The sequence below is a fragment of the Agrilus planipennis genome, unplaced genomic scaffold (genome assembly GCF_000699045.2).
Source record: "Agrilus planipennis isolate EAB-ADULT unplaced genomic scaffold, Apla_2.0 scaffold16, whole genome shotgun sequence".
Classification (NCBI taxonomy): Eukaryota; Metazoa; Arthropoda; class Insecta; order Coleoptera; family Buprestidae; genus Agrilus; species Agrilus planipennis.
Window position 1 is genome coordinate 82706 of NW_020438946.1, and position 16068 is coordinate 98773.

General features: G+C 37.7%; 1 protein-coding gene across 1 annotated transcript in view; it reads right to left on the bottom strand.

Annotated features, from left to right (window-relative positions):
- Nucleotides 1-16068, bottom strand: part of LOC108744688 (alpha-catulin) — a 296147-nt gene that overhangs the window by 61310 nt on the left and 218769 nt on the right. The gene's annotated exons all lie outside the window — the stretch shown is intronic.

A 16068-nucleotide genomic window follows, 5' to 3' on the forward strand; every position in this document is an offset into this window, starting at 1 on the left:
AACTAATTGGGGTAAAATTATAAAAATACATGATTAAGGAGTTAGTCATGACTTACTCATGGATAGTAGACTACTCATAGAGTTCGCAAAGACGCGCTCTAAATGGCAGCGTTACGTGGATGAGTCTCTCTCCAGTCTCTCACAGTATTTCACAATCTCTCAGTTATTGCCTAGGTGTTTTTATGGATCTCTCACAGTCTCTGTATGAGAGACTCGAATGATAAAATTGTTAATTCAGAAATTCGAGTCCCTCACAGAGAGACTGAATGAAAAAAAACTGAAAAATTAAGAGACTCGGGTCTCCTGTAGAAAGACTGGGATCTCTGAAATATGTTGAACTTAGAAAATTTATTTAAAAACTTATTGAGAGATTCGACTCTCTCGTTCAGAGACTGGATATGAAATGAGGATCTGTCTATGAGCGACTCGAGCCTCTCGTTCAGAGACGCTAAACAGTTTTTCTGACAGTCTCTCTCAGCCACAAGTAGAGTTTCTTGACTAGAAGGTTAAAAAAAAAAGTACTCGGCATAAAAATAAAGTATTTCATTTTTTGTTTATAAACATATTTTTTGTTACACCTAGCAGCCAGTAACAAATTGCTGTCGCTCTTAAATACATTAATAGCCTCTAAACATGGCAAACAAAGATTTAAGTAAACTAAAAGTTCATTTTTAACTAGTTTTAATGAAGCTTTATTCCTGTCGTCCCATCACTTTGCGTTCATAACAAAGAATACTCTTTCTGTAAATGCTGAAGTGGCCGGAACGGACAGCAAAAGTGACACTACTTTGAACAGATTTGGGAAATCAGATTGTTCCGTAAATATGGCTTGCCATTTTTCTGTGCAATATTATTGATGTAAAAATACTCTGAATTTCAAATAATCGCTTACAAAATTACGATGTTTACTTAAGGCCTTAAATAAAGTATTTTTGCGTACTTTATGTGTCTTGTAAAGTATAACGTACGCATAGTCGAAATAGAGTACAATACTTTATAATAAAGTACGGGTGGCAACCCTAGCCACAAGCCACAACAGACATCCTTGACGTAGAAACACGTCATCCGTAAGACCCGCCCTCATTGTGGACGCAAATTATGATAAATAATAGTTTTATCGATGTAGTCGTATCGAGTTTACTACTATGTAACACCTTTGTTTTAATTGTTGTTAGACTGACATACGAGACGTTGCTAAATCAGTTAGGTATGTAATATATGTAAATTCCAGTTTGTGCCGACGTAAGTGCCTGCATCGTGGAGTGCCTCAAGGATTCATTACAGGATCTTTACTATTCACGGTACATACGTACAACAGCTCCGATTTCTGATTTAACGACATGTCAATATCACATGAGCGCAGAGAGTGAGATAAAATCCGATGCACAAGACATTTAATATACCGTTGAGCGCATTACATTTACTCCTGATTGATTTCGGAAACCCAATATTTGCATTCCAAATATGTAGGTAGTATATTTACTGGTAATAACTAAACGTAACCATCGCCTAAATTGAAAGGTATGTATTAGAAAGGAGGAGTTAGAGATAAGTTTAAATAAAATGGAAGCGTTATTGACGAAACAGTACTGTATGAAAATAAATAAAAATAAAATAAAAATAGTAGTATGTAAGATAGGAGACGAAAAATTAGAAGAAGTGACCGATTTTAGGTATCTAGGAAATCAAATAAGTCAGGACGCAAGGAGTAGTAGGGATATAAAGCAGAGGATAGCGCAGGATCGAGTCGCCTTCAACAAAAAGAAGTCATTTCTATACTCGCGAACGGTTAATGTAGAAATTCGGAAAAGGTTGTTAAAGGTGTATGTTTGGCACACGGCGCTGCACGGGTGCGAAGCATGGACAGTGAGCGCGCTGGAAAAGAAAACGTTAGAAGCGTTCGAAATGTGATGTTACAAGCGAATGATGAGGATACCGTGGATAGACAAGGTTGGAAATGAAGAGGTATTAGAAAAAATAGGAGAACAGAGGACTCTATGGAAGTCGATAATAAAATAGGTGAGATAGGTCGGTAGGACACCTTCTCAGGCATGAAGTTCTAGTCAGAGACATATTAGAGACAGAAATGGAAGTTAGTAGGGGTAGAGGTAGACCTAGATTAGATTACTGTTCGCAGATAGTTAAGGATATGGGTTGTTCTAGTTTTAGGGAAATGCGAAGATTAGCTCAGGATAGGAAGGAGTGGAGGTACATGTCCAACCAGTCTTAGGACTGACGATCTTATGTTGATGATTACCTATTATCGTTAAAATTGTGAATTTGCTTTTCATAATTTTTAAAAATAACTGCTTAATAAAACGGCAAAATAACCACAACAATAATTACGCCAATGCTTAGGGAAAAATCGCATGAAGGAAGCAGCGAGTACTTTAAAAATATCCCGTTAAATTGAATTAATTAAAATGCTTTCTATTGTAGCTCAAAATCTTTTAGCTTTGAAATAATTACTTCTAAATTTAAAACAATTAAGTAAGCGTATTTATAACCATCCTTCAGGGTCTCCCAGTTTACATTTTTTATGTAAAAATCTACTTTTATATTTTCTACCGGTCAAACCTTATAGCAGAGCCCAGCAAACTTTAACTTTGTAGGAGCCGCTACCTGAGGTTAGTTTGGGTCACTCCATACCCTTCAATGAGTACGAGAGGGTAAGCAGTAATGACCCATATTGCTTTCTCTTTTTAAGAAAAGAAAATAATTACCTCACTCGCACTCGCAGGAGCAATAAGGAGATCCTTGGCTATACCTAAGGAGCACTTGGGAGTCAAAAGAGCCTAGCTTGTCCAACTCTGCCCTATAGGGTTAGACACTAAAATTCAGAATACAGTAAAACTCTTATCAGATATTATTTCACTTAATTTAACTTCATCTTGTTAATTTCAGTCCTGAAGGACGATTGCACCGACAGACAGTAGTACTTATTATATTACGACGTAGAAACCAATTAATTAAAATAATTCGAAGTGGTCTGTATTCTGTCGAAACTGCCAGACGCGGATCGCGATTTCGATCTTTTTGGATCTCATCTGCGCGTTGCAGACAGCTCCGACAGAACACAGACCAACTTTTACCTGCTGTCTTAACAGTGCGTTTTAGAAAATACTACAAATGGCGCAGTAAACGCCATCTGTAGCACGATGCTACATTTTAGGATTACGTATGCTCCAACAAGGTCCACTTGTGTGGATATCTACTTGCTGAAAACGAATCCCGGCGTAGCCAACCTCAACGTGATAGGCACGTTAGCTTAATCGAATAAAATAATTCGAAGTGGTCTGTATTCTGTCGAAACTGCCAGACGCGGATCGCGATTTCGATCTTTTTGGATCTCATCTGCGCGTTGCAGACAGCTCCGACAGAACACAGACCTACTTTTACCTGCTGTCTTAACAGCGCGTTTTAGAAAATACTACAAATGGCGCGGTAAACGCCATCTGTAGTACGATGCTACATTTTAGGATTACGTATGCAACAAGGTCCATTTAAATATATGGATATCGACTTGCTGAAACGAATCCCGGCGTAGCTAACCGCAACGTGATAGGCACGTTACCATAATCGAATAAAATAATTCTAAAATGTAGCATCGTACTACAGATGGCGTTTACTGCGCCATTTGTAGTATTTTCTAAAACCAATTGATAATTAACTTAACAGACACCTACTGCTGTTTTACTCAGTCCCTTTTATCTACATCAGCTTGATGAAGATAACAAACCAAATGTTTTCCAGGAAAAATAAATTAATCAAGTTAATTGTTGTACCTAAAGTTTTATGTTTGTATGGGTTCATCAAACACACTAATAATAATAAATGCAGCCGTCTGTCTGCACTGTAACTCGTCTTAAGTTTGACTTCTAGGTAAGTACGTACTAATATGGTAATGCTGTTCGTTGATTCACTTAAGTAAAACCCAACAAAAGAGTTTCCTCCTCCGAATCCTTTCAATTAGCTAAGTGAAAATATTACTTAAGTGCTTTTTTAAAATGACTGTCTCCATCGCTTTAAGGTTATGTTCAGATGGACGCGTTATACGCGCGGTGAACAACCGATATATAGGGACACAAGCGAATATCATTTCTGTTCACATATTAAAGCGCATGTACACGTGTATACGCTGAAATCAACATAGGAAAATAGGAACGGACTATAAGACTACTTTCACACAGTTCGATAACGACACGATTAACTGCACGCGATTTGTATATCGTATCGGAACGCCGCTTTCACATTATGCGACTAAATATTGTTTCGATAACGTTCCAAATTGAAATGCGAGCCTACTTACCCTCGCAGTGTTGTGTGGTTTAGTTGCATGTATCTAATGGGACGAAAAACACTAATTCTATTAAATGGCTGCAAGCCGCGGTTAGTGCTACTAGCATATCACACGACATATAAGAATGCATACATTTGGTTATATTGAAGATTTATTGCACGATTTGTATTTGCGAAATTTTTTACTACAACGATTTTAATATCGGATCGAATCAGTATGAAAGCATTCACTTTAAATACATTTATTTTGGATATACTTTTGTATCGCTGCGGTTTATTTACTGCATGCAGTAAGTCGTGTCGTTATCGCATTGTGTGAAAGTGGCCTAAAGCGTCATTATGGAAGAAAAGACTGAAGCTCTCAGGGAAGTAGGGGTGTTGCCCAGACAGTGGTGCCTAGATTTTATTGGTAGCGCAAACTTCCCCCCGCTAGTTTATATTTATATAGTACCGTCAATATCAGTGTTGCAGCCTTCAGTTGAAGAGTGGACTAGGTACCAGGCATGTTAAAGGCGAGTATGGAATCGTTTACGTCTCACACGCGTTTCAACATAACAATTAATAAATATTACATCCAAAAGGACGCGGAAAGTGACAATTTCGTTATGGAATTCTTTGCGTCCATTCAGAAGGACACGCGATAATACGTGAAAAGCCGTTTAGATGGTTGAAACTTAAACAATTCTTTCGCCTTTTTCATTGAATCTACGTACTCGCCTCTTAAAAATAACGGTCGTCAGTGTTTACAGCTTATCGGGACATCTCTGGTTGTATATCGAGGCACACGGTTGACAACTGATTCAATGTTTTTAAAATATACAATATGAATCCCCCGGGATTCTGAAATACCTAGCAACAAGATCCCAGAGCTGCTGTAGCGAAATATACGCGTAGACGTGCGTCAGGCACTCTCAAAAAGTACTTTCAGGTGTTTCATTCCCTTTTAGAAATCGTGGGAATGCTTGGGGTGAGAAACATGAGACTGACGAAATGAAGACAGAAGAGAAGTGAAAATTATCTATGGAATATTATTATTTACTACCCCAGCATTTGCGTAAGTGATTCCAGGAATCACAGAAAAAATAGGGCAGACGAACAAAAAATCGAACCGGTATCTCCCTTAATTCAAGGCACTCTGGTGGCCTATGTAAAATTAGTATCTCCATATTAGATATAGATCCACCACCGACAGTTTTTTGAATTCATAATTGCAAACTCATAAATAAAACAGGCAATATTTGTCATATATTCACAATAATTTTTTAAGTTAATTTTTTCACATAGTTTCAGCAGTTAATTTTTTAATATATGGGTGCACAAATAATGTGTTTCTTTTAAACATTGACATTCGCTACTTTGGCCATTATGACCATCATCATCATCGCCACCACGAACATAGGGTAGTTGGATCTAAGACTGGTTTGGCACGCATCTTCACTCTTTCCTTTGCTATCCTGAGCATTTCGCATTTCCCAAAATTATAATATATATATCCTTAACGATTTGTGAACAATAATCTAATCCAGGTTGTTTTTGCGGATAATTATTTATTTTATTTTCACTCCGATTCGACAATATCCGGCTCGAAGGACCATTAAATGTTTTTGAGTTGATTATTGTCGGAATAAAAGTCGGCAGAGTGAACTTAACAAACAATTACTTTATTACTGAAAACTACACTGGACTACAGAGAATTCGAGGTTGTCGTGTCGGGGTGTCAAATCACACTCTTCGAATGCCTACAGAACTTAAATCTAGGTACCTAAACAGAAATATCTACACAAAGGGGCACAACCACTTGCCTTCGGATGATTTCCCGCTGTTACATTTTATGATCATGCCGTTCAGTGTATAGCTTTAGCAAATGACAATAAATGGGTTTAAAGTAACCTAGGACATAAATTCATCTACAGGGTGTTGAGACATAAAATATACATTTACAGGGCGTGAACACAGGTCTACCTCTTTTCCTCTTAACTCCTATTTCTGCTGCAAATATGTCGCTAGCTCGTCATGCCTGAGAAGGTGTTCTATCTGCATATCTCGCTTATTTGTTAGTGACTTCCATAGCGCCACATGTTCTCCTACTCTTTCTAGTACATATATATACCTCTCTAATTCTAACCCTCTCTTTCCACAATATCCTCATCAGTCACCAGAAACACCACATTTCAAACCCTTTCAACATTTTCTGTGCTCCAGACATGCGAACGTAGAAGTGACTTCTATTTGTTAAAGACGATTCGACCATGCATTATCCTTTGTTAATCTGACTTCTTAGAAACCGAAAATAAGCGACCATTATAAAATAGATATATTTTGTAAACCTGCGGAAAAATGGTTGAGGCGAACCGCGGATTAGTAACCCCTGCCTTAGGTGAAGCACCCTCACGGTATACCTATCCGAAGTTAACAAACATGTTTGCGACACACATAGATGCAGAGTTACAATTAGCCTAAATCGTTTAAACGAGCATGCCATTTAAAAGTGTATTGTCTGTATCATTTCGAGAACAGGCGGGCTTCCATTAAATCTGAACTTTTAAACCATCATTGTTTGGAAAACGGTCTTGTTGACGATGAATATTTCATAAACAAGTGACAAAGTTTATAAAAGTTCCGAAATTAACTCATTAAATATTCAAGCGGGCTTGAAGCCGCCTAGTCGTGGGGTGGTTCATTTTGCACTCTTTGGCAACGATTCCATAAAATTTTAAATTGCTAACCGCCTACTCACGTTAAAACGCTTAAATTGGAAAGAGCGCATGCAAAAACCACGTGTTAAACCATATGGAATCCCTTCTGTCCACGTAACTTACCTAATGAAAATTATTTCATTTCAACTAAAGCTTTAACAGAATTTTTCAATTGCCTGGATTCGTATTTACGTTTGAAATGAAACTGATACGTTTGAAGGTTTGAACCTAAACAACCCACATAGATCCCAATATTATTAAAAAATCGCTTCCTGTAGGCAAGTCTATCTATTTTGCAGACCCTACTATAAAAGACTTAAAAGAAGTTGGACACAGTTCCTAGGTGTAGAAATCCTTTTTAGGTTTTATCATCATAACGTCATCAGTCCTAAGACGGATTGGACACGCACCTGTATTTTTCCTATCCTGTAGGAATAGCTAATAATAAAACGAATTGGCTAATGACAATGACATCCATTGAAACCATTCCCACCATAACCTAGTGTAGCTAACTCTTAACATTTTTTTATAATTTTCTAATGTATTAACCCTCGTTTCACCCCTTCAGGGATACTACTTTAAAAAAGTCATTTTATAGTGAAAGATCCGGTTGTATGAGAAAATCTTGTGTTAAATTTCAAGCTTCAGGAGTCAGCAGATTGTGTGCCTTTATCAATATATCAAACTTTGAAATCCCCTTTCCTTCCCTTACGGGTTGAATTTTGAAAAACCCTTTCTCAATGCTCACCTACGTTGCATAAAGAACAACTATTTCCCTAAAACTAGAACATCCCACATCTTTAGGTATTTGTGAACAGTAATCTAATCTAGGTCTAGGTCTCTCTCTTAACTCACCGAGCGGCATGGCCTAGAGGTTTAGACCATTGCTTAGCATTCGGGAGGACGCCGGTTCGATTCCGGGTCCGTCTGCCTTGGTCCAAGTTTTTCTGTGGTTTCCTTGGATCACCTAGGCAAATGCTGAGGCAGTAATATTCCACAGATAATCTTTCATTCTCTTCTGTCTTCATTTCGCCCGTCTCATCTTTCTCACCCGAACCACCACCCACCCATTCCCATGATTCCTGAAAGCAGGCTGAAGAGGGCCTTCCGCCCTACCTTCCGGACTGCCCGCCCACCAGCATTACTGGCTGGTGGGAATGAAGCACCCAAAAGTTTTTTTTTCTCTTAACTTCTATTTCTGCTTCTAATTCTCTAACTAGCCCTCCATGCCTGGGAAAGTGTCCTACCAACCTATCTCGCCTATTCCTTACTGACTTTCATAGAGTCCTCTGTTCTCTTATTTTTTTTAATACCTCCCAATTTCTAATCTTCTATATCCACCATATCCTCATCATTTGCCTGTAACATCACATTTCGAACACTTCCTTAGCCAATCCATCCACTCTATTTTGTACAAGAGCTTTGTCAAAGTTCAAGTCCCTTAGGATCGCTTTTTAGACTTATTTAAGCATTTCTGTGTGAATTTATGGATTAGTGTTTTATCTATGAATAAATATGTACGAACAAATTAATAGGCAATCAACAGTGACGATTCCCGTGTACTTACATGTCCCGTATTTCTCAGTTTCTTTCACAAAATATTATTACGTTTTGTCCGGATTTCCCATAAACCGACTTAACGACGAATAAACTTAATAAGATTATTTGAAGTTTAAAGCATTTCCAGCATAACCGCTCGTATAAACCCCGTAAAAGCGAAATCCGGATAACTACCCTCGCTATGACTATTTGCTCCGCTTGCCAAACAGGGTAAATAAACTTTTATCGTCCACTTGATAAATCAAAAACGTTATTTCGTAAGTCATGATTACTAGTACTGATTTAAAAATATTTTCAAAACCGTTTTACAGTTCTCACCAATCAAAAATGTTTGCATTTCAACCAATTGCGATCAGTCGATATAAATAAAGAGAAAATGTTACAAACAACGAAAATCGAGAAAAACAAACAGAGGATATTCGTCTTGCTCAAATATTGATTACAAAAGTTAATCAATCAAAGCAAATAATTAAAATATATTTAGATATATATGTTAGATTCAAATGACGCAAATGTCGACATAAATTAACAAAGAGAGCAGAATCGGAACGACGCCTATATCGGCGACGGTTCATAAAAAATTGAGCAAATAATCATTTATTTAACTCGTATCACGACAAGTGTTAAATTTCGTTTTTTGCCTATTCCCAAAATAATGCGCATTCCGAATGTTGACTGTGGTATATGATGAAGCTACCTTACACCAAAGCAATGTTTATCGGTGGTACAAAATGTTCTCTGAGGGTCGAGAAGTTGTGAACGACGAAGAGCGTGCCGAACAACCGAGCACCTCAACAACAAACAGACTAAAACATTGATGAAGTGATGAAATTAGTATTGGTCAATCACCGTTAGAGAAGTTGCTGAAGACCTAAACATATCGATTGGTTCCTGCCATTCGATTTTTACCAATACTTTGGGCATGAGGCGGGTCGTCGCAAAATTCATGCCGAAATTGCTCATAAACCAAAAACCGCATCGCATTAACATTGCTAAAGAGCTGTTGGACTCATTGAAGGTCCGCGACGATCCAAATTTTGTCCTCGACAACCCAAATTTGCTCCAGAGGATCACAACTGGTGACAAATCATGGGTTTATGGTGATGACGTAGAAACCAAAACTCAATCGTCCCTATCGAAGCTGCCGCACCAGCCAAGACCGAAAGAAGGGCGCCAAGTTAGGTCAAATGTGAAGGTTTTACTTACAGTTTTCTTCGATTGCGGAAGTCAATAAGGAATATTACCTGGAAATTATGTGCAATATGCGCGAAGCAATCCGTTAGAAACGTCCGGATTTGTGAAAGAACCAAAATTGGCTTTTGCACCATGGCGACGCCCCTGCTCACACATCGTTGCTTGTACGCGAATCTTTGGTCAAAAACAACACACTAATAATGCCGCACCCACCGTATTCTCCAGATCTGGCCCCGTGTGACTTTTTCTTATTTCCAAAACTGAAGGGGCCCATAAAAGGACGACGCTACGCTATGATTAAGGAGATAGAGACGGCATCGAAGGAGGAGCTGAACAAGATCCCAAAAAAATGATTTTTGAAGTGCTTTGAGGATTGGAAAAAACGTTGGCACAAATGTATAATATCTGATGGGGATTACTTTGAAGGGGACAAAATAGATGCTTTCAATCACTCCTGTGTTTCCTCAACGTATTATATTTCCAAAAACAAGTGCACATATTAAAAACGCTGCTATTATTTTTGTTTCACCACAAACTCAATAATAACTTTGCTGAATCCGAAAATATTTTAAGCAGGTAGGCACTTATTGGCAAAATTAGAGATCGATGAAGGATTAACTTCTTGTTTTGTTTAGTTTGCGGAAAGTGTTTTCCAGTTGTGTACGGAGGTGAAGGTTCGTCTTCGGTTAATTGCTACCGTAAGTTGATAAAAAAACCTATCTCCCAAAATTACTTCTCCGTCCTGCGTAGGTATCCTTAAACCCATCCATCACGCTACGATAGCCGTAACGATGTTTGGGTCGGATTCGTTTCTTTTTCTCGTAATACATCACGTCCCAAAAGATGTTTTACAAATGGATTATACAGGAAAACATGATGTGGCAAGTAGCGTAACAGACATGGAATTGAACAATTATTACGAACGGATATATATACAGGGACAAATGATTAGTATGCTTAGATTTGCAGATGATATAGCAATATCAATATGTAGCAAGAAGGAGTTAGATAAGTTACAAAGAATTAGAAGAAGTGACGATTTCGGTAATTGTCCAGAATTGGGGCTCCAGACCAAAATCGCTCCAAATATTTTTTCAACCATTTCCGGTCATTCTACATAATAGAATTAGATATTAGAAGGTGGGGGAGACAGTTTTTTATACTTCATAAATATTTTTCAAAGTAGTCCCAATTCTGGATAATTACCTGTACTTGGGACGTCATTGTGTGGAGTGACAATCGTGAGATAAGGAGATTAAAAGCTTGAATAACTTTTAACATCCCCCCCCCTTCTGACCCTGATCTCTTCATCCATCCCTTCCCGTACCTACAGTTTAGAACTGTGATTTAAATTTTGAAAAATTATCATTCAAAAAAAATTTTATTTTTGTTTATGAAGTCATAAAAAACTGTCTCTCCAACCTTCTAATATCTAATTCTTTTATAAAGAACTAGTGACCCGCCCCAGCTTCGCACGGGTGCAATGCTGATACTAAATATATATTTGTTCTATTTAGATTATTATCGAAAAGGGGAAATCTTCAAAAGATACCCCCTGAACGTACTAAGTATACTACAGAATGTCTTTAAATACAACATTCACAGTTTTTTGTCATTAGACAATACAAACCGGCCGGTACCGTAAATCTGTAAATCTGTAATATCTTCGAAAATATTCATTTAAATTACATGCTGTAAAGGGCCATATTGATCAATATTAAATGCACAATGTATTTAAGGTACTTAATTGGATAAGAATTAATGCTGTATTGCTTACAATCGCTTCGTAAATAAGTCATTATTTCTCATAAAAAGTAAAGGATAAAAATAGTTATTGTGGCTTTCCGCTAAGAGATAGACATATACCATCACGGACTTTTTTGTAGACCCTTTTAAGATGTACAATATTGTAGTACATTATTTTGATCTACCTCGTAGGGTTCAGCCAGCGTTTGCAATGTAAGCACAAAGAAATGTGTTTATTTACGACATCACATTAGAAACCTCTGAAATTATCAGTGTTTCCTTACTATATTATGCATGTATTATACATATAAACCTTCCCCTTGAATTACTCTATCTTTTAAAAAAAACATCAAAATCCGTTGCGTAGTTTTAAAGATTTAAGCATACATAGGGACAGACATCGGGAAAGCGACTTTGTTTTATACTATGTAGTGATGATCGGAAATCGATGAAAAAATCTTTTGAGCGATTTCGGTCTGGATCCCTAATCCTGGATAATTACCGCGATTTGAATTGTATTTAACATTATGTAGGTAAGTACGTACATAAGTCTGCGTCGAAAAAAGTACCGTTTACCGCTACACTTTCGTGACATACTGTAAATATCCAAGGTGAGGTCGTGGTCGTAATTAAGGCGAAGGTTAACTGCGCGAAAATATTCGAGAGAGCACGCTAATTTGGCGGAGCTTCGTGAAGAGGACTTCTTAGATGACTTAGCAGTTGGTCGAAGGATAATTAACCATTAAGAGGCGAGTTTACTTTTTGGGGGTTCGAGCTGGTTTTGCAGGAGAACGCAAAACGCGTCGGTAATGGCTCAAACTACGAAGGGATAATATTATTATCAGGCTCAAGTCGTCTCTAACGCCCCTATTAATTGTTTTAAACGTCCTCTGTCCGTTGTGTAAGCCGCACACAACGATGACGCTACGGGACCCTATTAGTCGGGGGGAAACAGCGAGAAATTGGCGCTTTGCCTGTTGAATTATTCACGCCAATTATAATTATCCTTCTGTGACCCACGGGATGACGCGCCGCATCATATTGTGAAAAATTTTCCACGACATCCGGTCAACAAACATTAGCGTTATCTCTAAATGCTGTCCACTCGGATTTGGTGTATAGCAAAAAAATTGGGGAAGGAGACACTTACGGGACTTATTATACTTCGTTTAGTTTCTGTAGCAATGCGACCTTCAGTTTGACCGGCGCAAAGTAGAAAAGAACAGCACTAGGCCAGAAAAGAAAGGAGACAACTCTCGGCCAAACCCTTAACCGCTGAGGAGCGTATAATCCGTACAGTACTGCACGGAAAAATTGACCATTTTATCCACTAAAATTGCATTGCTCAAATGTGCTGTTATTGGTATCATTTATTACTGAAAATATCAACGAGATATTTATTTATATTTGAAGACATATTAAAGGATTTGACGCTTGTTTTCGACTCGCACTACTATTCATGATTGAACAAAACTTTTGGCTGATACTGTATGAAAATGTATGTTTAATGAACAAGAGTCGAGAGTATAATGAGCTTTTTTTCCCTACCTACGATTTTGCCAGCTCGCATCCAAGACATTGGAAGGGGCACATCGCTAGAGAAAGTTAATGAAGTATACCTCTGAATGAAATTAAGAAATCGATAAACGAACCTCAGGTAGATTAACCAATCGACACTGACGTAGACAGCACTCATTTTGGGAGGGTTGTGGGTCTACAGGGTGTTCCACCAGAGGCAGTTTCGTCCATACAGAAAATACATTCAGACATACTGGAAGTTCAATTTCTTCTGGACGCTACCTACCCGTAGGAAAAATTTCCATTGAACTTCAATGGGAATCAATGGAAAATTTGTAAATTCCATTCAAAACCATTTGTCATAAATGGAAAAATAATTGTTTCCATTTACAATAATTCCATTAATATGTACACAGGAAAAATTTCTATTGATTTTCAATGGGAACCAATGCAAAATTCATAAATTCTTTTTAAAACCATTCAATATAAATGGAAAAACAATTGGGCACCTAAAAATAGAAAAGATCTGGTTTGAGATGATTAAAACTTATTAAAAAAATGGAGAAAAACGTGCTGAAGTTAATGTGATTGTCAAAGGAAGTTGTAAAAATAATAAACAAGACATTATTTGGAATAATAATTGTCATGTAATTCATATTTTTTTTCGTCGAAAAACCTCATATTTTATCTTGATTAAAACGAATGTCGTTTAATTACCAATAACAATAATTAAAGGTAAAAAATAAACAATTGACACTAGGATTTCCATTGGGTTCAGGAATGGAAGTTCCAGTGGAACTCAATGGAAATCCCAATGCGTTCAGCTAGAATTCTAGTGGAAATCCAATTCGTCCCATTGTCAATTCTCCATTTATTACCATTAATTTTATTATCAGTGGTAATTAAATGGCATTTTTTTAATGGAAATAGAATGAAAAATTTTCCTACACGGACGGTGGACACTGCGGAAAAGAAATGGTTAGAAGCATTCAAAATGTGGTGTTACAGGCGGATGATGAGGATACCGTGGGTAGAGAAGGTTAAAAATGAAGAGGTATTAGAAATAATAGGAGAACAGAGGACTCTATGGAAGTCAGTAAGAAATAGGCGAGATAGGTTGGTAGGACACCTTCTCAGGCATGAAGGTCTAGTAACACATATTAGAGACAGAAACGGATGTTAGAAGGGGTAGAAGTAGACCTACATTAGGTTACTCTTCGCAAATAGTTAAGGATGTGGGTTGTTCTAGTTTTAAGGAAATGCGAAGTTTAGTTCAGGATATGAAAGAGTGAAGGTGCGTGTCCAACCAGTCTTGGGACTGATGATCTTATGACGATTCTCGACTGCTTTTATAAAAACATTTTTTGTTATTAAATGTTCACAAGTGATATCAAATAAAAAAAACCTATGTCTATATTACGTTTAAAAATCAACAATTTTGAAAAATTTCATCGTGGCACCGTCCACGTGACTCAAAATAGAGGGATGTTTTGAATAAAATCACTCAATGAAAGTCGCGTAGCGAAACACTGGGTACCTCTACTTTCTATTGAATATAAATTCAATCGAATTTGGTTTTCATAAACTTTTGATGTATACATACATATATGCATTCGACTGGCGTCTGTTCCCTGAGTGAGAGTCATCAATGACATGTAAATTCTTATTCGTAGAACATTGCGCAATGCATTCGCAGAGATAGAAAGAGAGAGATATATGAACACATGTGCAAAGTATATTCGTTTTCTATGCATTTTAAGTTCTCATTAAAGTACCTACGTCAAACTTGAAGATGCACCGCTACGTTATTTACAAGCTATGCGCTGCATCTGTTTGTACATACCTGTTTCAATATACAGGGTGTAGAATTATTCAGAAAACGTAAACTCCATTTCTTGTCAACATTTCAATGTAAATTCCGTCGCAATGATTTTTATTGCTATACGCGAATTCCTCGATCCGACGGGACTTGAACCTTGACGAAGGTCTTGTACAAACTAGAGTGGGTGGATCGGTTTGCGAGTTTCGATGATTTAGAGAGCCGGACTATAGATTCAACCATAATGAGGGGGGGCGGGGGTTGTTAAAGAGAAACCAGACTAGGACAAGTTCCTGAAAAAGGGCAGCAGCTGTTTCAGTACTCAGGATGGCAGAGATCACGAGGATCGGTATGGCACTCTGATGCACAATACTGCGATGTGGAAGGCAACGGGAAACCGCCACATTATGATATCCCAAATCCCTCAAATGATGGCGTCCTCTAGGGTAAGGCAGTCCGGACGTAAACTAGTCCTCCATTTGGATGTTCAAGCGGGGACTACCTCACGGGATATTATTAATAAGTGCAACAGGGGAAGACGCAATATTTCACGAGTCGGAGCGTAGAATTTTAGGACAATGAGACAAGTAGGGAAATTAGAAAATTTGAAATGAATAGACTGCAATTAGATATAGTAGGCTAAGGTGAATTCCGTTGGCCAGAAGCTGAAGACTTCTGTAGTGGAGACTTTAAAATAATACATACAGGATCGGTGGAATGTAATTCGGGGGTGGGAATTGTAATGCGTATGAAAGTAGAGCAGAGTGCAGAATGTTATTTACAAAAAGGCGATAGGATAGTTATGGTTAAATTAAACTCAAAGCCGGTAAGAACGGTATTAGTGCAGGTCTACATGCCTACATCATCTTACAGTGATGAAGACGTAGAAGAAGTTTATGCAGATATAGAAGACGTGTTAAGTTTAGTGAAAGGACAGGAGAACCTAATAGTTTTAGGAGATTTCAACGCAGTAATAGGAGAAGGTAAAGTGGGTGCAATAGCAGGTTCTTTTGGATTAGGCAATAGAAATGATAGGGGAGATAGGCTGATAGAATTTTGCGATAAACATAACTTAACCGTCGCGAATACTTTATTCAACCATCACGTTAGGAGGCGCTATACGTGGAAGATGCCAGGTGATTTAGGGAGATATCAGTTAGATTACATACTTGTTAGGCAAAGATTTAAAAATCAAGTGAAGGACTGTAGGAGTTATCCAGGAGCAGATATAGATAG